We start from the raw sequence: 21,285 nt of genomic DNA on the forward strand, positions 1-21,285 counted from the left end.
TTGCTCCTAAACGAGAAAGGTTAGTCTTGAATAAACGCTACCTACTTTGGAGACAAGGCAACAGGAGGAGTGCTTACACAATCAGTGCCTCCCTTATAAATCGTGTAAGCTTCCAGCAGCCCACTCGTGCGCTGATTCCCATAGTGCTTTATCACCTGACACTGCTCAAATTCCGGGGTGCACTTGCAGGACGACACGTGCGAGGCGAGCTAGCCACCGGACTTGGCTCTGTGCTCCATAAGCCGAATGTTCAAGCACCGCCAAGTTTGTTGGTCTCCATACTGGCGGCCACGCCGGCCCTGCACTTGGTGAAGGGTCGCACATGGTTTTTGCCACATTCTCTGCGGGACGGTGCACCTTTGTTAACACCCGAACACATGCTGCTGAGTTTGTTGGGAGCTGAGAAAACCAAGCGCACACACGCTCGTCCCACAATCTTCTTGAGCCTGTGGCTGACACCATGAATAAACCGCATCACAGCAACCTTTTCCTTTTCCATTTCAGCTTTTGGTATAGACAAAGGAGCGCGAAGTTCCCGCCAAATCTTGTTGCCCACGCTTTGGAGGACGGGGTCGGAGTACCCAGCTGAGCGAAAACGGCTTACCTGCGCCTGAAAGCGATCACTACTGCGGTGGTGATAAGACCCGCGCAAGGCATTTTTCAAAGCTGCCGTGGCGACGCTGCGTTTGACTAACTTGGAGTGTGCAGACTTGAAAGGAAGTAGCGCCTTCGTTGATCTCGGAGCATAGCTCCAGCATAAGTCGGCTTCTTCTATATGCACCCTCATGTCAAGGAATTGGAGCTCCCAATTTTTTGGCGTTTCTTTTGTTAGTTAGAACCCCCTCAAGTGGGTAGAGAAGGTGCTCAGCACATCGTGTACATGTTTGAAAGTTTCTTCACCAGAAGCTTTAAAGACAATAAAAAAATCATCGACAAAGCGAAACACCCTTATGACCGGCGACCCTCGTAAAGCATGATGTGAGAAAGCCAGTTTACGGTAAAAAACAAGTTACACGGATTTTTAAGTCAGCTTCACTTCTAAACACAAATGCATTGCGTAGAAGACATTTTTCTAGCAAATTACTCACCTAGTCGAGCCGAGTTTCGCCGTCGCCGGCAATTTGACCTTCATTTGACCTCATCTGCGCCGTAGCCTTGGAAACGCATCACGTGACTGGCCGCACAGAGCTTCGCCGCCGCCGCCGTCGCCAGCTTGGCGCATGCGCTCGGCGCAGCTGGGTCGCCGCCTGACGACGTGACTTGCAGCGCGCCTGGCTAAGAGGAGCATTGCGCTCGCGTACTAAGTTCGAGCTTGGCCATGGATGGGAGCGAGCCTGGCTGCATTCTCTGAGCGTTGCGCAAGAGCGGGAGGCTTTGAGCCGTCGTCGGCAAGCGCTGTCTGACCACCCCGTGGATATTGGCCGGCGAGCTGCTTCACTAGAGGGGGTACCGAATGCGAAGCTAGCATGCGTGCCTACCCAAGCCTAATCCCAGCGATGTCTAGCCACCAACCTAGGCACAGCAGGCATACCTAGTGGCTTAACGAGGAGTGTATACCTAATTATAATATTAACAGCTAAATCAAAGGTTAACCATGTGAAACCACGACTTAACCAGGCTACACCATGCTTTGCATTGGCACGGTTTATTTACTTATTTATTTATTTACTCATTTACCCTAAAGGCCCTAGGGCGTTAATGACGGAAGTGGGTACATCCATGCACTACATACAAATAAAAATACAACAGAAAATTGCAATACGTGATCACCGTGGCCTTGACTTTGCGCTCGCTAGGAGTCTGTTCTTGGTGGACGTATACAACGTAACGTACGACTTTCCTTCTGGTTGGAGGGTTTCATGAATGTGACTCGGGGGTATTGCATGTAATTACGTTACAGCTTTTTCTGCAGAGGCTTTTCGAAAACCCGAGATTTCGCCACTCGTTAACACTATATAATGTATATTGAACCGGTTGGGCTTTGTATAGGAATGATTCTGAAAAGGTGTGAAGGAAATAAAATTGCACGACGCTTGAACAAGGTGCCCGGTAGTGCGGCGGAAACCCATTGGTATTGGGGACTGACAAGTAGTTCAAACAGTTTTAATTCTGGGCAGGTCTACTTCACGACAATGCACCTCAATGACCAGTCATTCCTCTAAGAGAGAGTAAATTTGACAAATATATAATCTAATTCGGGGTACTGCTATAGGGGCAAAATGTCCCGTTCTCAATGCGCGCAGGCCAAATTTTTTTTATCCAACTCACCATTAGCTGAGTTTGCTTCTTAGACAGTATTTCTCTTTTTGTTGCGTGAGGGCAAATCAGACCTGTGGAAATTTCTTTTTAATGCCACGTAGTACCCATTTTTACCGCAACTTTTGTTCAGTTGGAAAAGTAGCTGGACGGGATAGTTTCATACTGTACTCCGAAAAAAAAATATCGCTTGGCAGCATAGACATTCATATGAAACATTATATGCTCCAGCATTCATACGCCTGCACCATTTTGAACTTTATACATATGCACCAGATCTTGAATGTTTGACAGCTTTCTCTTTTTTGCATTGGTTGTGTGCTACATTTTTAAGAATGATTGTTTTTAAACTCTGACAAGCAGTACACTGCTGCGTAATCACTTTGCTTTTATCTGCTATCATGATGCCCGTTTTAGTATTGTGTCAGTCAGTGACCAAATGTTGTTCACACATGTATCTGCTTTTTACCATGAGGTATTGATGCACATTATTGTACAGTCAAACCCGGCTATAACGAACCCGGATAGAGCGAATTATGCTATATATCGAACAAAAATATTTCAGTTACGGAAATACATGGGAAACATATTCCTTATAACGAAGTTCACACTCGATATATCGAACTCCGCGCGCCTAGAATGGCCGCCGAAATGCATGGTCTCGGAGCGGCGATTGGGATGTGTATTGGCCGCGACCACGGAGCAAGAGCCGCGACTGTGTCATTGCGCCTTGCACGGAGCGACGTGTCGGCCGACACTTTCCGTAACTATTTCCGACGCGTGGGACTTCCGACGGAACGCGCCCAGTCAGCGAGTCCGTACCCAGACAGCAGCATGGGTGAACTGTGGTCAGAGCTCGCCAACGTTGCCGATGATGTCGCGAGTGAAAGCCGTCCGATGTTTATAGTGAAGCGCTTTCGGCAGTCGATGTGCTCCGCCAATGCTTCTTCGATTTTGGAGAACGCAAACTCGTACTGCTGCAAACAATGTTTCGTGTAGAGAATGCTATGCTAGTTGTAGCCGCCAAAACGCAAGTGAAAACAAAAATCACCGCTTTCTTTTTTTTTGCAAAGTAGGCAGTTAAGGCGGAAAGAAGCTTTATTAATAGCAATAAATGGATTATTTTGGGTATGGTTAACGGCTACTTTACTGTGTTCATTTCTGCATGCGGGGATGGTGGAGTTGAGGAGGGGAGGGGGGGGGGTACCGCGCAATGCGAACTCGTAACAATAAGCTCGTTATAGGCGGGTTCGGCTATATCGAACTATTGGATATATCGAACAAATCGCGGTGCATATTGCAGTTCGCTATAAACGGGTTTGACTGTAGTTGCTGTGATCTGCTTTGTAAGATATGTTTTTTGCTTCCTTGTATCGTACACCTACGCTGCATATATACTCAATGATATCGTGCAAAGGTCGAGCCTGCTTGCTGCCTATTCACGGTGACTGGAGAGAGCCCAGTCAAGTTGCTGTACTGTAGCTTTTGTCCGGGCCCCGTTTTTTCACCCTCTGTGCTTTCGGAGAAAAATAAAACAACTGAAAACAACGTACTATAGTCTGGCGGTTGAAAAATCACACGGGAGCAGCACTTACAAGATCGTTTCCCGTACATCTGCACCCCGTCGGCCAGATGCGGTGGCAAAAGTACACAGCCCTGTGATTGTTTTCGTGTCTTTAGCCTAAGCAAAAAAAGTCCGTGTGACTTGCCGGGGAGTCTAATGGCTGCTAGAAAAAGATACACGAGCATTGTTTAGCGGAAAAGGTTGTTAAGCCGAGGAAACACGTGTGTTAGGACATCTTCTCAGGCGAGTGGCCGGCGTAGGAGCAGTTTAGGGACGCAGCGAAGGAGAGAAGAGCGGGACAGCCGCAGGTTATGCTTCGAGCCCCGATCGCGGACACCCTGAGCGACCTCGCGACCGTAAACCTTCCGGATGAAGCCCGGTGATCGAGTTCCCGAGTTTTCTTCGCGCTCTGTTGCGGCTCGCCGTGCTGACGCACTTTGCCAGACGCTTTCGCTTTCTCGGAAGATGTAGCCCCGCAAGACGCCCAGGGTGTGACGGCGTCAGTCACCCAAGCGTGGCGAAACGCCGAGGCAAACAGCGATCGACGTCGCGGCGCGAGCGGTCGCCTCCACCGCCCGTGTACAGGAGTGAATAATTAGCCTGCATACGGGGAACGTTGCACACAGCTGCAAAAAAGGAAAGTCCATGGATCCATTGCAGTAAACAAAAAAACAAATAGAACAAAAACATCGAGTTTTTTTCTTTTCTTTACCTTGGTGAGAGCAAAATAGTACGGGGTGTCGCGATAGCTTCACGATTTAGAACTTGTTTTTCCCGTCCGGGTTTCATCTTGTAGCAGAGACATGGCACATCGCCATTTTGTTGTCTCCTTCCAAATATATATATATATATATATATATATATATATATATATATATATATATATATATATATATATATATATATATATATATATATATATATATATATATATATATATATATATATATATATGCAGAGAGAGAGAGAGAGGGGGGTTAGAATCCGCCAGTGAGAAAATAAAAACGAAAAAAACGACACCATGCTCCCTAACATTATCTTCATCTTTGCCTGCTTTTATTTATCAACACTCTTCCTGTTTTCGTTTTGACGTTTTATTATATCGATTCCTTGTGTCATCTTGGGCTTTCAGCCGTTTTTAGGCTTGGGCTTAAAACGGCTGAAAGGAGGGGTGCAGGGGGGATCCGTGCGAAAAAAATTTCGGGGGTGTTCTGGCCCCCAACCCCCTCCTCCTCTTCCGGCTACGACCCTGGCAGACAACGTGATGAGATGGCGCAGGGGTTGCGCATTCGGCCACTACTGCGGGTCATCATCATCACCACCACCCCCACCATCATCATCAGCCTATTTACGCCCACTGCAGGGCAAAGGCCTCTCCAATAGATCTCCAATTACCCCGCTTGTGTGCTAACTGCGACCAAGTTATCCCCGCAAACTTCTTGATCTCATCTGCCCACCTAACTTCCTCCGCCCCCTGCCACGCTTGCCTTCTCTGAGGATCCACTCTATTACCGTTAATGACTAACGGTTATCTTGCCTTCGCATTACATGTCCTGCCCAAGCCCATTTCTTCTTTTTAATTTCTAGTAACATCTCCCCAACACGGGTTTGTTCCCTGACCCACTCCGCTCTCTTTGTCCCTTAACGTTACACCTATCATCTTCCGTTGCTCGCTGAGTCGTCCTCAATTGAAGTTCAACCCTCTTAGTGAGGCTCCAAGTTTCTGCCCGGTAGGTGAGTACCGGTGTTATACACTTTCTTCTTCAGGGACAATGGTAGGCTGCCATTCATTATCTGAGAAAGCCTGCCGAATGCACTCCACCCCATTCTTATCCTTCGAATTACCTCTGCCTCATGGCTGGGATCCGGGGTCACAACTTGGCCTAAGTAGATATATTCGCTCACCACTTCCCCTGCCTCTCCACCTATTTCAAACCGCTGGGCTCTCCCTGAACTGTGGGAACCGGGGTTCAAATACAATCGGACTGCATATATGTTATTTACTCTTAAAAGGGGGGACCAGTTCCTTGTTTTCTTTACCGGACAACCATTACGACACACACACACACACACACACACTCACACACACACACACACACACACACACACACACACACACACACACACACACGCGCGCGCGCGCGCGCACGCGCACGCACACGCACACGCACACGCACACGCACACACACACAAACGCTAACTAATTGAGAAAAGTGCTGACGACGCACAAACGGAAGTATGATTTCGTTCACGTTTTGTGCTTCACTCAGCAGACATGAGAACGCGCATTTATTTCGTCTGTCTCTGTCGTGCGTGTGCATGAATTTCTTCCGCAGTGCCGCCTCTTCCTGGGGCATTTTCCCGCCTGTTCCGCGTGGCTTCATCTGGTGGGGAAACCGTCGGCGCAACCTCCGCTTCGACCCACTTTCACTTCTCGCGTTGAATCGACGGACGATCGGACGGGTGCTATCAGCGTTTTTTGCATGCACGCGCTACTAATTGGACGCACTCTCCCCGTACAGGCAGGTGTCGTCCTCGCGGACCGAAGGCGATCCGGCGAGCCAGGGCGCGGACAATCGTCCGCACGGCGTGTGTCAACACCGCCGGCGTTCCGGTCGGCAGCCGTTTAAGTGCACGGGGACATCGCGGCGGCCCCATCTCGGCCCTATCACAAGCGATGACAACGGTTGCGGCGGCGGCGGCGGCGACCAGGCGAGGCGCGCTCTTAGGTGCACCGTTATCGCGTTGCCTCGCGGCATTCCTCCATTCCGTCTTACGATGCCGGCCAGCGACGACCAATTGCATGGAGTGAGAGCCGCCTCGGGGAGCTTAAGACACATCGAAAGGTTTGAGGAGTGAACAACCGTCGAAATTTTATGGGCAAGCATTTCTGAAAGCATTCGATACCATCCGCAAAAGAAAAAGGACCCGTAAAAGATGGTTAACGAGTGAAGCTGCAAAACACGGCGCCCGGTGTTTTTTCGCTCCCTCCGGTGCGCCGTTGCCACTTACCAGTGCCGGTTGATCATCTGGAAAACCGGCCTATCTTAGCACCTGTTTTTTCGCTGGTGCGCATGGGACTGCGCCGGAGGGGATTTTTGCGTACACCGGACAGCCGGATTTTCCTTTCGCCTAGCCAATATAAAGCTTCGCTTTAAAAAACAGCGTTCGGAGAAACTGGGGCAGAACCCTACTTTTCTCTCCCTGTCTCCTGTCTCACTTCGCCCTGCACAACACTGGCTGTCTCCCGTCCTGTCCACCAAATGCGGGCATCGAAGCGCGAATTCTCTCGCGTTCAGAACGGCGTTAACTCGCCAAGCGGTGCAGGCACATATTTATTTATTTTTTTTTTCATTCGGAGCATGCAGGAGCCTCACACGGGAGTTCAAGTTTTATTCGGCGCCAGGCCACGCAGTAGGTAAGGTTACACAAGGGCGCATTGAAACATACGGCGACGGAGAGTGCAGGGGAAAAGCCATTTAACTCTGCCACTTCCTTCCGGGACGCTGCCCCTGTCTGCCCTCCACATTTTCTCCCAACACGCTGCGTGCTTGACACTTCTCTTTGTGTCACGTACTTGCTTCCGTTTTAGTTGGTTTACTTATTTTTCTGAGGGTCACCCCGTCCTAATTCTGCTTCATTACTTTGTTGAAGTCGACTTAGTGCAAGCTGAAATCGACGCACATAAACACTGCAACGACGATAAGAACGACGAGGTTTTGCTGTTCCGCCTATTCATGAAACACGCTTGACAAGCATTTGTTAGGGGCGAAGCCGCTGGGGGGCTGGGGCTGTTGGCGTCTCCCGTCATCGTCGTCGTAATCGTCGTCTCATGCAGTCACAGTACTAATACAGCGGGAAACTCGCTTACGTCCCACGCTAGAGAGCTTCGTGCTGCAAAGACAAGAGACTTCTACAGCAAAGCTGTATACCTCTGCCCCCGCAACGGTTTCATATTCGTTGGCAAAAACGCCAACTTATACACTGCATGCTTCACCCCTCCCCGGGATTCACGTTAGCGGAGATGGCCCCGGATTTTTCCCTTGTGTCGTAGTTGAGGGTTCGATGTCTACGAACCCGCCATCGGTGCGAAGCCACAAAACGAAGTCGAAAAATGGAAAGTACACTTGCCTTCTCTACCGCACGTTGCATCCTCATGATTTCGTTTTGTCTATTCCGCTTTCTGTCCGCCCGCCCAAGATATCTGGCGCGGTATTCAGAGTTTGCACTCGTTTCATGGCGTCCCTTTTCACCCATGCTATGATAGGCATGCATAAGTTTGCCCTGACCGGTTAATCCGAGTGCCACATTCGTTTCTATTTGGAACCACTCGAAACGGACGCTCTTGAAACGGATACTAAATCCAGCCCTGGTTGAAAATAATTGCGGTGAAAGATAGCGACAGCAAATCAGAATTACTTCGTAGCTACTACCTTCTTCAGCTTAAGTGACGCAACGCTAGAACAAGTGGGCGAACCATGGACAGGTTGTCAGTGCTGTAACAACAGTCGCACCCGCGAAAAGAAAATCCCGCGCTGAATATATTGTCGCGAAGAGGAGATCCCTTGATGTTTTCTGGTTGTTTTTTAGTTCTGTGCGGCCGCCGGGGCTCGTCCTCCCAAGTGTTTGTGTGAAGGCGCTTCGGACGCGGTTGGGCCCTGGCCCTTTTTTCTAAGAAACGGCTCCGGCGCGTGTGTCTGCCCGTCGGCCGACCCGGGAGACGCGGCTCTCGAGAAGGACCATCGACGCATCTTGTATTACCGCGCGCACTGGCGTCTCCGACCCCCGTTGCGCGCCTACGCGGGCCGCCATGTTCTCCGACCCCCGGTCTCGTCCAAACGGCCGCCTGTCTTTTCTCCTTTTCGAGTTTGTATACCTTTACTTTATTCTCCCCAGTAATTCTCTTGCCAGAAACGGACGCCTTCGAGTTTGAACTTTGTGTCTTCTGTGTGTGATCTTTTCCTTTTCACTTTGGCTGGGACATGTCTGATTGGAGCTTAGAAGCGTCTTCCTGATTGGCTGCGGGTGTGCCTAAGACTTGCTCCCGGTAGTCCGCACACGCTAGGATGCGCTTTTTCCCCCAATGCGTCCCCCCAAAGCAAATATAACGCGGCCCCTCTGGTGATTGAGGGCGAGCAACACCAGGAGAGCCGCTTGCTGCCGATTGTCGGGGCCAGACGCCGGGAGCCCTTCGCCCGCCAACCATGTTTCGTTAAGTACTCTGAATCTTTTGACTGCCTTTTTCATCTATGTAATAAGTGTAATTGGTTCAAGTTCGTGTGTGCTAAATGTCACCAATGTCATCCGTAGATTAAACAAGTTAACCTTTAAAACCTCTTCAACGTTTCATCTTCTTCACTGCAATCTTCATGCTACAGTAGCGGCAGTATGTGACCAAAAAAAACTACGTTACAATATGTGGGCCTGGGCGCAACGGGCGACGACTTTCGACAGTGATTCGCAGGCTTCCTCTATCACCACAAAGCATGGCTACCAACCAGTACGTATCGCCGCCGATGACATATGGGGCAGCAACTGGGCTCGAACTAAAAAAAAAAAAACAGAACAAAAAACTGAGTTAACCTCAACGAGTAACTGAACGAAGGAAGATGGGAATTAACACTCCGTACTGAGAAAAAACGTCGTAGAGGAGGAATAATAGCTGCGGAAAGACGAAGAAAATTCGAGGGCAAAGAATGGCCTGTAGCTGCGCAGGACGAGAGTGGTTGGAGGTCTGTGGGAAAGACCTTCATCCTGTAGCAATGACATTGATGACGCCGATGATGGTGTTGATGATGATGCAGGTGTTTCGCGCGATGGTCTCGCGCACAGCTTCCACACAATCTCGTACGTGGCGGAACGGTCGAGCACGACCGAAGCAAAGCGCGCCTCGTCGAATAAGACCAAATACAACACTCCGCTACTGGAAAGACGTAACCGAATGCAAGGAGGTGGCAGAGAGAGTAGCCACACGAAGACTGGTGAGGAGGAAGGCAAGAACGGGACCGTGCGCTCGCGCGCGCGCGCGCGGCGGTCCGCCGCCCGCGCCGCGTCGCTGCTTGTGTTTGCTTTGCGCTCGTGAGGCCCCGCTCGTCGCGCCCCGTCGACGGCGCCGCGATTTCACTTTCGCGCCGGCCGTCGCCGGAGCAGGGGACACCGCGCCTGCGTTCTCGCCGCCGCCGAGGCGACCGCCGCCTGCCGCGCTTTTACCGCTCCTTCGGCGAAGCAGCAACAGGTGTGTCTTCTCGACGTCCTCGAGAGCGTCGAGCGGCTTCTCAGGAGAGCTTTGTGCGAAACCGCGTTCCTGGAATAAGAGTTTTCATGCGTGCGCGGAGAAGATCGACTGTCAGAAAGTAAGACGGAACAACAGCAAGAAACGGCTCCGTATAAGGCCAGGACCGTTTTTTTTTTTCTTACTTGGCACCTGTACTAAAATTGAAGCTCTTATTGGCCTATTTTTTAAAGTTCGGTGACGTACATTGCGTAAGTGCCATTTTCGGGCAGCTTTTTTTTAATTTCTCCGCCCCCGTGTTGGTAGTTAACCGCAGTTTCTGGATTTGTGGATCAGGATTGAAACAAGTGATTTACAGCTGCCGTCGTTTGCGCGAGCCTCCGGAATACGGCCGGCGTGGGTTCCGACCAAACCGAACTTCGTCGAAGCCTCTTGGATCGATGCTGTGTGCACTACGATTAGAGCCAAGGCGGGAACCTTTTGTGAGTAATGTTTCTTAGTTTGGCGCGGATTGCGTCGTGTCTTTGCTCCTAATTGTCAGAACTATGAGTGCTAATGCGGAATGTTTGTAGCAAATGTTCGTCCGCAAATATTCGGGATGTATTGCGATTCATCGCTCCTGCCGCGCTTTTGTGTCCTAGGCAAATTGACATCTCGTTATCCTGGTAGTTTCGGACGTTTTCCACACGGCGGTTTCAACACCGCAAGTGCGTTCTTATGCTCTTACCCTAACAGCAGTTAGGGTCAGGGCACAAAGCGCGTATGGTAAATGTGCGGGAATGTTATAAGAGTGCGGAAAGTCTCCTTAATCGAAACAACAATAACAACGAGATAAAAAAAAACGTTATGTACCTTTCCTTTTCTAGCGGATGTTTCCAACCCACGGGTCCGACTGAACGCTTGGACTTTGTTGAAGTGCTCATTTCGACTTTTTGTCTTTGTTTTTTAAAGTTTCGTTTTCTTGCTGTCAATGGAGGCTGGAAGGCTTTCTGAAGCACTGGCCGCAGAGATCGGTTGAAGGAGCCCTGATGAGCTCATTAAAATGCGTTGTGAAGAATATTTACTCAGCCGCATTACAAAAAAAAAAAGGTATTAAAGAAAGAATTCGCAACTTCGGTCAATAATTATGCGAATGAAGTTGGAGAGAAGTGGCGGCGGCATTTTATTGCCGTGCATGTTTTACTGCGCCTGTGGTTCGGGGGTGCAGATCGGTGTTTCAGCGCGCACTTTTAGAGAGAGAGAGAGTGAGAAAGGGCAAAGGAAAGGCAGGAATGTTAACCAGGCACGCTATCCTATACACGCGGGAAAGGAGAACAACGAGGAAAAGAAGGGGAAGGTGCCGACGGAGCGTGAAGTGATGTGCCCAGCGGTGGGACAGTACACGCAAAAAAGTTCATTGAGTTCGTGCAAGTCCGTCGTTTTTAGGAAGCACAGGAGCGCTTTTGTCGCCTTGTGCGTAGATGACGGAGAAGGCCAGTGGCCCAGGATTTTCGCTTCACAGAACGAGCGCCGAGAGTTTAGCTTCCGTAGAGTCTAATAGAGTTGGCTCCTTTCCGATGAAAACCGTAGACCCTCGCATAGGACATGTCGTTTGGTCTCTGGTGTGTCACAGACTTCGCACGCCGCACTGGCTGCCATTCCAATCAATTTGATATACCGTATGCGCCGCCGGGATGGGCCCGTCGACACAGTTGCTGTGTCTTTCATTTAGTGCTTGTTTCACCGTCACGGGAGTTCTAGCTTCAATTACATTCGGGACTTCGTCGTTTCCAAGCCGCGACCTGTAAGTCCGTATGGAAGAGCTTGCGGTTGGCCGATGTTGTCAGTCTAAAACTCTAGTCTAACGCCACCGCCATAAGCCCCAAGAGCAATGACGTGGTCGGTGTTGTGTGACTCACGGAGCCTCACGGAGTCCTTCCCCCACTCAAGCCTCGAGCGGAGGAGATCCTCGAAAGCGATTTGCCCAATGTATAAGCACTGCGGAATCCTCCCCTCAGACGAGTGGAGCGCACAAATGGAGTGGAGCAGGGACTGGTATTCTCAGTCCCTGCTCCACTCCGTTTCCTCCCTCCACCCAGCCGAGGGGAGGATACCGCAATGCTTATACATTGGGCAAATCGCTTTCAAGGATCTCCTCCGCTCGAGGCTCGAGTGGGGGAAGGACACGGAGTACCAGCGTAAGCGCAGAGGGCCTGCGATTGCCGATCGCATAGCGAGTGAGAAACGGGACAACCGGCCGTGGTCTCTCGCGGCTGAGCGGACTGCTGCAGTATCAAATCGGTTACAACGTAACGCTTTAGCGACACAAACACATGTCAGTAATTGCAGAGGTGCCACTGCTCCATGTCACGAGAAGGAGAAGGATGAAACATCGTTCCTTGGTTGAACGCCCCTTACTTTCACGAGACATTTTAACGAGATCCTCCCGTTCAAGGCGCCTCTTATATTGAAGGCGTCGTGGATTATTCTATTTTTTATTCGACGCTGCCTGGTGGGGAGGGGGGGGGGGTTCTTCACTCAAGCTACCACGCGGCTTTTGAGCGTTGCTACGCTTTTTTTCGACCAAGAAATCCACAACTTGTTGAGCGTTGCCAGCTACGCGAAGTCATGCGTAAAAAAAAAATGGAAACCTAAATTAATATTTTCCTGAATATCGTTCGTGACCTTGTTTCATTCCTTTGCGAGTCTGACTGCGTCTCAGGGCTGCCGTAAAGCCGGCAACGCAAACGAGGCCCATATATCTCGCCTTCAGCGTATGTGTGTCCCCAAAGGATTTACGAAGAACGAATAAAAGCGGTCGGGATTTCCCGCCACGAAAAGGGAAGTCCCGACGGGAAAACACGCTCGTCGATTGGTTCCCGTGTGAAAGAGTCCGCGGCTTCATTAAAGCTTGGAGAACAGAATAGAATTCGCTGCACCGTTTTTGTTGAACACTGCTGTTTGTTAATAGACTCTTCACTCTTCACTACAACCTTCAAACTACCCCTGGCGTTGGCTCCCCGACATCACACCTTAGCGGCATATGATTGCGATCCAGTGAGTAAAGTAGATATATTACGAAGCTTATCGAATGATTTTACTAGACGAATGCGGTCAGTGCCGTGGCACTAAGCATGTCAGGCATATCGTTTTGTAATATGCGTTAGATATAGACATCTTTGCGTGAGATCGTATAGGCCTCCTGCGCTGGAGTTTTGGCAACATGCAGCGCACCTAGCGGCCGACGCCTTTGGGTAGTACAAAAGCAGACGACCCTCGCCGCCCTCCATGTGTTTTCAATTACAAGCCAGAGTGAAAGTTGGCTGTGGCACTTTGTGGCGCGTTTAAATGACTGCATACTGTATGAAATAGCCCTTAAAGTAGTTGCAGGGGCTAAACAAAATAATATCCAGTAAAAGAAGCCGATTTATCGGCTTTCTTTTGAGCGAGCTAGGGGTCGTCGCGGCGTGGTACAGTATCGCCAGGTGGGGTGGTTTAACTTCCTTACGACAGTTACCGTTTTTTCTTCTTGCGTGGGTCGACAAAGGAAAGTTCACGAGGAGCATAAACACGGAACGCTGCTCACTCTATATCCTGAGGTAACTGCAAAAGGTTGCTTCAGCGGGAGCATGCAAGCGAACGCAAGAATGGCGCAGCCAACTCAGCTGACACTGCTGGCCTGGCACCGCCTTTAAAACGAGTGGAAATTTTGTTTCGTATTTTCGCAAACTAAATGATTCTTGCGTAACGTTTTACGCCGCACGATTTACGAACGGCAGGGTACATGTATACTAGCGAGTAGGTGGGGCAATAGCGCCAAATAAACAAATTAAGCGCTATTAAAGGACGCAAAACATGCACCAAATCACACGCCCGCTGCCTGCAGAGATGTGTACTTCTGTAACATCACATAAGACAGCCGCATACACGGCGCGGGGCCCCGAATATTTACATACGATCATCGTCGTATGTAGGAGTCGTCGTACGTAGGAGTCGTCGAATCTAAACGCCGACGGCGGCAGTTTTGACTTCAAATCTAGTTAGACAGCGAGATAAGAACAGGCAATTGGCGTCCTCTAGTTGAATTGCCCCCCATCTTCACACTTCGCCAGATTATTGTCAAATATATTAGAAATTCGCTGAATTTTTTCAATTTGCATTCAAAGCCCCCCTCCTCCTCCCACCCGATTCGCCGTCCAGCCCTCCGCCGTGTCGGCTGCATGGAACTCGGCCGTAGCTGACCCTCATTCTAGGCGATTAAGTGCGAACTGGGAGTGTATGTTGCAAGAGCGTAATTAAGTAAAGTGAGAGCAAACAAGCAAAGCGATCGGCCTCTTAGTTCGCCCGACCACTTTGTTTTACGGCCACTAATTTCGGAATCGCAAAACAGATTTCACGCTTCTGACGGTCGCGGCATTTTGTCACTGAGACACGCAACAAAACGGCAAGCTAACGCTGCACCATGTATTCGTAACGGAGACGCAAACGAGCATTGTTTAATGAAAGTGAACGCACAGTGTGCAGGTACGCAAAAGAGCGGCGCACCGCAGCAGGCGAGCCTGCGGTCTGCCGGAATCGCTGGCTTTTTAAAGCGCGATCATCGCCGATTGCGTCACTCTTCTGTTTTTATCCCTGTTTTTGAGAACTCTTTGTCACCTAGAGTATTAGTTTAAACTAGAAATTTGACTTAAAATTTCACTTCGTACGACCATCGATCGGTGAACCTGCGAGTAGCAGACGCCGTCACGGTCCCGCAACTTTCGTCGGCGCTGTAAACGTGTTTAGCGCTGCAAAGCTTCTTCCCCTAATGCCAAGTTGATCGCTGAAATAGATCGGACGCGTCGGGGATGATCTGGTGACCACGTCGCAAAATAATCGGGAGCGTCGAGCTCATTTTGCTTCTGTCAACACGGGATCCTATGGGACCCGCGCAGCTTTGTACTACCCGGAAGTACTGCCCGGAAGCCGCTTGCGCAGCGCCCCCGGGGCAGCGCAGGAGGCCTATATGTGCCGGCTTTGTTACTCGCGAAATTCGCTACCCTGGACGCAGTGACTTGTGATATTGGGGAAATATGGCAGAGCTAACCCGCATAAGCTTTTGAAATGTACACTTGAGGTGTTAAAGGTTATGTAGTTATAGCACAACTCTGCACTATTGCGCAACGAACCGTGTTATAGACAAACATTGGACAATGGGCGAGGCATGGTAGTTGTTCCAACGGAACGGCAGATGCCTTTGATGTTAACTTTCATTTTCCTTTTGAGATAAAACTCAAGTTAAGTTTGTGTTCTTGGGTAATAAATCTAAGTAATAGCAGCACTCGTACGTTAAGGAGTGATTATTTTATGCAACAAATTAGAAAAACTGGGTAGGTCTCGCTAAATATTATTGTCATGCAGCAATACGAAGTACGAGCTGCCAGACGGAGTAGGACTTAAGGCCCGCGGAAATTTCGATGGTACACATAGCATCCGTTGCTAATTTCTGTATTAAAAGCTCAGCGTTACCCAAGGCGTATAGATGTAAGTGCACAAGTCACTTTGAATCCTTCCTCACAGCCGTTTTCAAGAATTATTACTTGAACGATCGTTGAAACGTGAGACACCTTCGATCTACGAGGAGAAATGGATCGCGTGAAGAACTTCGGGGCAATTCAAACTGGGTTGCGAATAAATTCGGCCCCTTCCCAGCTTTCTCGAACCAGAAGCAGTGCAAATGAGGAACGGATTTTGTGTTGCTTGGAAGGGACATTGTGCCGAGAAACAAGCTACGCTGCGAGGAGATCACAATTTTCGCCTTTACTGTCGCCGGCGCTTGCCTGCGAAACAGCGTTTGGCGGTGAACCTGCATATGTGCCGCTGTCGCGGGTCTCTTCTGTCGCAACGCAGCTGTATGACCCGGCACTGCGCGAACGGGAGAGCGGACTCGGTGGACTGAAACCAGCGCTGTGCCACACGGCGCTGTACCGTGTAACCAGATAGGGAAAAACACAGAATGTATAATGACACGCAGGTATTTCGAGGTTGTTGATGCGCGGCTTTCTCACGGGCACGCGTGCTGACAGCAAACCCTTTGTGAAAATATTCGTGAGCCTGCGGTGTTTAACCTTGCTTACGATGCAACGTTGTAATTGTCGCGCTGCCTGAACGGATAGTCGATAATCATTCTTCTCCATGGCGATCATCTGTTTTAACATGTTAGGCATGGAGGAAATTCTGTGGCCATTTTCTTATTTTTCTTTTAAATCTGCACTCAGGTTTGCGCTCAATGTTTGTCGTGCAAAATTGCTTTAACCCACATGGCGTTGGGCGCTGCCTCCGATTTCTCTGCGCTCCATCCGTTCGGCTCGCCAGAGGAAGAGGAGGCAGTGGCTTACAGGTCGGCACCATGGACGGGGCAGTCGCCGGAAGTGCGGCACGCGTATACGGGCTGCGGCTGTGGCCGGAGCCTCTGAACGTGTGCACAGCTTGGACCCGCCTGGACACGACGCTTGTGCATTAGCCATGCGTTGCTGTGTTTCGTGAACCGGCTGAAATCTGACAAGCTCGCATCTGTTTTGCTAACCGCTTCAAATCACCTGCGTTGCAATTCTATTGTTCTGCCTACACTAATTCATGTCATGTGGACATTGCCTCTCTGCGAATTAGATGATGTGAACAGCGCTGCCACGGGACAACGGGCAGTAGAGACGGTTTGATTGATTGATTGATTTTAGGGTTTAACGCGCCGACGCAACGCAGGCGATGAGGCGCGCCGTAGTGGAGGGCTCCGGATTAATTTTGACCACCTGGGGATCTTTAACGTGCGCCGAAATCTCGTACACACGGGCGTTTTTTGCTTTTCGCCTCCATCAGAAAAGTGGCCGCCGCGGCCGGGAATCGAACCCGCGACCTCGTGCTCAGCAGCGCAACGCCTTAGCCACTGAGCCACCGCGGCGGGTGGCAGTAGAGACGGACAAAAGCGGTCGTGTCTGCATCTGCTTTGCACACCACCTCGACGCTTCCGAATTCATTTAAAGGCGCAGGCACGTAGCAAGTCTGTCCTCTGCTCGGGATTTCGAGTTACCCCCTCGATGACGAAAAGAATGCCCATTTTCAATGCGTAAGCATTCCTTGCTGAGTTGCACGACGCGAACAGGGCAATTTCTTGCATGTGCGCGCGAAAGCGCGTGATCACCAATGCTAGGACATATAGTCGTTGTGAAAGTGTAAGTTCAGATCGTTAAAAAAAAAAAAGAGCGCGTGTAAACAGAAAAAGAACACAAGGAAAAGAACCAAACGAAGCGAAAAGTCATCCGATTTGGCCATGAATAGCCAAATCGAGCAACCATCCTCCCTCGTTCTTCGGTAATTTTCGCTTAATGGGCTTATTTATTAATGTTTCTGATTTCATGAAGCTGATTTAATGTTTCTTGCGGTTTAACGAGCTAATGTTTAAGTCGCTGCTTGGCAGGGCCGCCGCAAGCCACAATCACAAAAGCTGTGGAGAAGCGCATTCGGTCAATCGCTACGCCGGTTTAGAGAGTGTAACCGAGCGGGGCTTCCGGTGGATACTGTTCATCTGATGCAAAAGAAAAAGGAAATAAAATATGCGAGGGACACGCAGAACGAAGGCCGTAAGTCCGGAGGTGGCTCGGCGCGTTCGCCTTGACCTCGGAGTCATGACGCGTGCGGACAGCGTGTGTAGGGAGGCGAAGCTAAAGTTTGCCTTGCGAGGGCAGCGCTGATTCTATCGCGAATCGGCGCCTTTTTCGCTTCGAAGGAGTGAGGGGGGTCGCCGCCGCCCGTTGTACGTGCTGGGTTGAGTGGCTCGTGCAGCCGGTGGCCGCTTTGTTCGCATTGCGGAGTAGGGGGGACGGGAACTTCGAGCGGTCGGGGAAGGCGGAAATGGTACCGGGAGTGCGACAGCGTGCACAGCGAGCTGCACGTGCGGTTGTGAGACGGACCGCGCGGGCCGGCGGGCGTCTCCCTCGGATCGGGTGCGCGGGGCGATTGAGCGGATCCGCTCCCGCAGTCGTTTCGCGATGTCTAAGGCGGTAAAACTGAAAGCCAAGCAAACCCCTCATATTGTTGCATGGTCAGCTGCCACGACATTAACAGGAAGGAAAAAGAAAAGAATCCATCCGTTAAATTTTACGAATTCGCGGCGAAAGCGCACCAAAAGGAAAGACGGTAAGCATGGATCACTGTGGTTCGAAAGGTGAAATAAGTTGACCCATTTTTGTTTGTATGTGTGCACTTTCAGTTTACATTTCCCGGATTTGAAAATGCGAACTAGTGTTCTAACGAGTCCTCCCCTCTACTATTTCTTTTAAATGCGTGCTGCCAATGATTGTTTTCTGCGATAATAAATTAGCATGGGATTTGTTTAGCTGGTGCCGTTCGATATCGTCCATATATGGCACAATAGGTTCACATTTTGCATGGGTGAAAAAGAAAAATAGTTTCTAGCAATTTGACTGGCTGTAGTTCATTCTTGTTATTATAATTTGTGTTCTCGACGGGACTGCGTGTTGTTCGTTTTTTTTTTTTTGGTTTCTCCCACATTTACAAATACTGGTAATTAAAAGAGTTATACACCAAATTCTATGTATTAATAGTAGTTAAAAGTGATACTCCACAAGCTGTTCTGTTGTTTACGCGAACTGTCACTCTAACCCATAGTTGTACTCCAAGCGGGTGACAAACATTGCTAACAAAAATTCCTTCAGGGACAACTGAAATGGAAATGCGGCGCTACACCCCTTAATTGCCTGTGCCTTTTTAATGCATTTTTATAAGATGCAGCTGATTGTTTCAAGAGTAAGAAATAACCTATTAACCATAATCAATCACGTTTATCTTACATTTCTTGCAAGCCTCAGTGTTGCTGTAGTCCATAAATTCCGAATGCCCGAAGCGCGAACACGCGAAGGAAGTAACAAACAAGAGAAAACTACGCTGTGACAAGCTGCACAGCTGTCGCCTTGCAGACGAAAAGACAGCAACCGACGACCGCCGAACAACGCGCTTCCCCCCTTGAAATCGTTGGGGCAGTCTGCCGGTCGAGCGGCGGGTAGCAGACGGCGCCTCTGTAGCAGACGACAAGACAAACCCGACAAAAATGAACTCACTATATACTCTACCTTTAAATCGAACTTTCTGGACATGTGCTGACGCGTACGGTTTCATAAGTCGAAAGGAAATTTTACCCAGCGCTGTTTCTAGCGCGGGAAATGCAGCACGCGCGCAGCGAAAAAAGCACGTGCCAAAGCGGCGGCAGCCCCCGCGTACTCCCGCGGAGGGTAAGACTGCAGCCCCCTCCGACGATCGTTCGGTAGCCTATACGGCCGCGATTAGCGAGCGCCAACACCTGTGGCGCGCTCCGCAGTTTGTCGGGAAAGGTAGCCGAATAAGGCCCGCTGGCGAGAGAGAAAGATAAATGCAGAGGAAGGGCTTGAACGAGCGCCGGGCCACGAGATGGAATAGGGCTCCCGCGCTGCCCAGGGGGCGCTGGGAAACCGGTTTCCGGGCGGTACTTCCGGGCAGTACAAAGCTGCGGGGGTCCCTTAGGATCCCGTGTTGACAGAAGCAAAATGAGCTCGATACTGCCGATTGTTTTGCTACACGGCCTCCAGCCCATCCCCGACGCGTCCGATCTAGTCCAGCGATCAACTTGGCATTAGGGAAAAAAGCTTTGCAGCGCTAAATACGCTTACAGCGTCGACGAAAGTGCTGGGACGGTGACGCCGCTCTGCCACTCGCAGATTCACCGATCGATGGTCGTATAAAGTGAAATTTGAAGGGAAAGCTTCTTGTTTATACTAATACGCTTAGTGACAAGGACTTTTCAACAACAGCCGATCAAACAAGAAGAGTAACGCAATCAGCAATGATCGCGCGTAAAAGCCAACGAGTCTCGGGGACCGCAGGCTCGTGAGCCGTACTTTTGCGCACCTGCGCACTTATGCGTGCGTTTTCAATAAACACTGCTGGTTTGCGTCACCGTTACGAATACATATTGCAGCGCTAGCTTCCCGTTTTTTCTGTGGCTCAGTCACAAAATGCAGCGAGCGTCATAAGCGTCAAATATGTTTGTGATTCTGAAAATAGTGGCCGTAAAACGAAGTGGTAGGGCGAACTGAGTTTCCGTTGCGTTTTCTTGATGCTCTCACCGTATTTAATTGCGCTCTTGCATCATATATTCCAAGTAGTTCGCTCTTAATAGACTAAAGAAACGATCGGCAACGTTTCGAGGTGTAGGGCCGAGTTTCATGAAGTCGACACGGCGGAGGGCTGGACGGCAAATCGGGTGGGAGAGGGGGGTGGCTTTGAAGGAAAAAGAAAAAAAATCAGCGACTTGCCAATAATATTTCACAATAATCTGGCGAAGTGTGAAGATGGGGGACAATGCAACTGGAAGCGATGAATTCTGATCTGTTATTGTCTCGCCGCCCAATCCCTTTTGAGGACAAAACTGGCATGTCGGCGTTCATATTAGCGACGACCCCTGCACTAGAAGATAACCAACACCGGCAGTGACGATGTTATGTAAACATTTGGGCCGTGCACCGTGTATGCGACTGTGTTATGTTACACACCTAAGCAGGCAACGGACTTGCGATTCGGTGCTTGATTCGCGTTCTTTAATTGCGCTCAATTTGTTTATTTGACGGTATTGCCTCACCTACTCGCTAGTATACGTGTACCCCGCCGTTCGTAAACCGTGTGGAGTAAAATGTTAAGCAAGAATCATTTAGTTTGCGAAAATACAAAACAAATTTTCCACTCGTTTTCGAGGCGTTGCCAGGCGAGCAGCGTCCACTGCATCGGCTGCGCTCCTCGCGTCCGCTGGCATGCTCCTGATGAAGCGACCATTTACAGTTACCTCAGGCTCAGCAACGTTCTGTTTATGCTACTTGTGAACTTTCCTTTGTCGCCCTCACGCAAGAAGAACGAACGATAATTACCGTCAAGTTAGACCACCCGACCGCCCCACGCCGCGACGATCACGACAGCCCGCTCAAAAAAACGCCGGTAAATCGGCTCGTTGTGGGAGATATTATTTTGTTTATCCTCTGCAACTACTTAAAGGGCATTTTATTCGGTATGCAGTCAATTAAACGCACCACAATGTGATTAAATTAAGTACAACCAACTTTCGCTCTGGCTTGTAATTGAAAACACATGGAGGGCGGTGAGGGTCGTCTGCTTTTGTACTACCCCGAGGCGTCGGCCACTAGAGGGGCGGCATGTCGCCAAAACTCCAGCGAAA

General features: G+C 49.9%; 1 protein-coding gene across 3 annotated transcripts in view; it reads left to right on the plus strand.

The window, feature by feature from the left end:
- Positions 1-21,285, plus strand: part of LOC144178486 (uncharacterized) — a 357,015-nt gene that overhangs the window by 279,408 nt on the left and 56,322 nt on the right. The window contains exons 1-2 of one of the 3 annotated variants that reach the window (XM_077706389.1): positions 9,908-10,055; positions 10,411-10,534. The exons of 1 other annotated variant lie outside the window; for it this stretch is intronic. The gene's annotated coding sequence lies outside the window, so the exon portion shown is untranslated. Of the gene's footprint in view, positions 1-9,907; positions 10,056-10,410; positions 10,535-21,285 lie in introns of those variants that run through there. One more of the 3 variants, XM_077706407.1, reaches the window with a different exon arrangement.

Source organism: Haemaphysalis longicornis, unplaced genomic scaffold (genome assembly GCF_048455015.1).
Source record: "Haemaphysalis longicornis isolate Haplotype H1 unplaced genomic scaffold, Haemaphysalis longicornis Haplotype H1 scaffold_1, whole genome shotgun sequence".
Lineage (NCBI taxonomy): Eukaryota > Metazoa > Arthropoda > Arachnida > Ixodida > Ixodidae > Haemaphysalis > Haemaphysalis longicornis.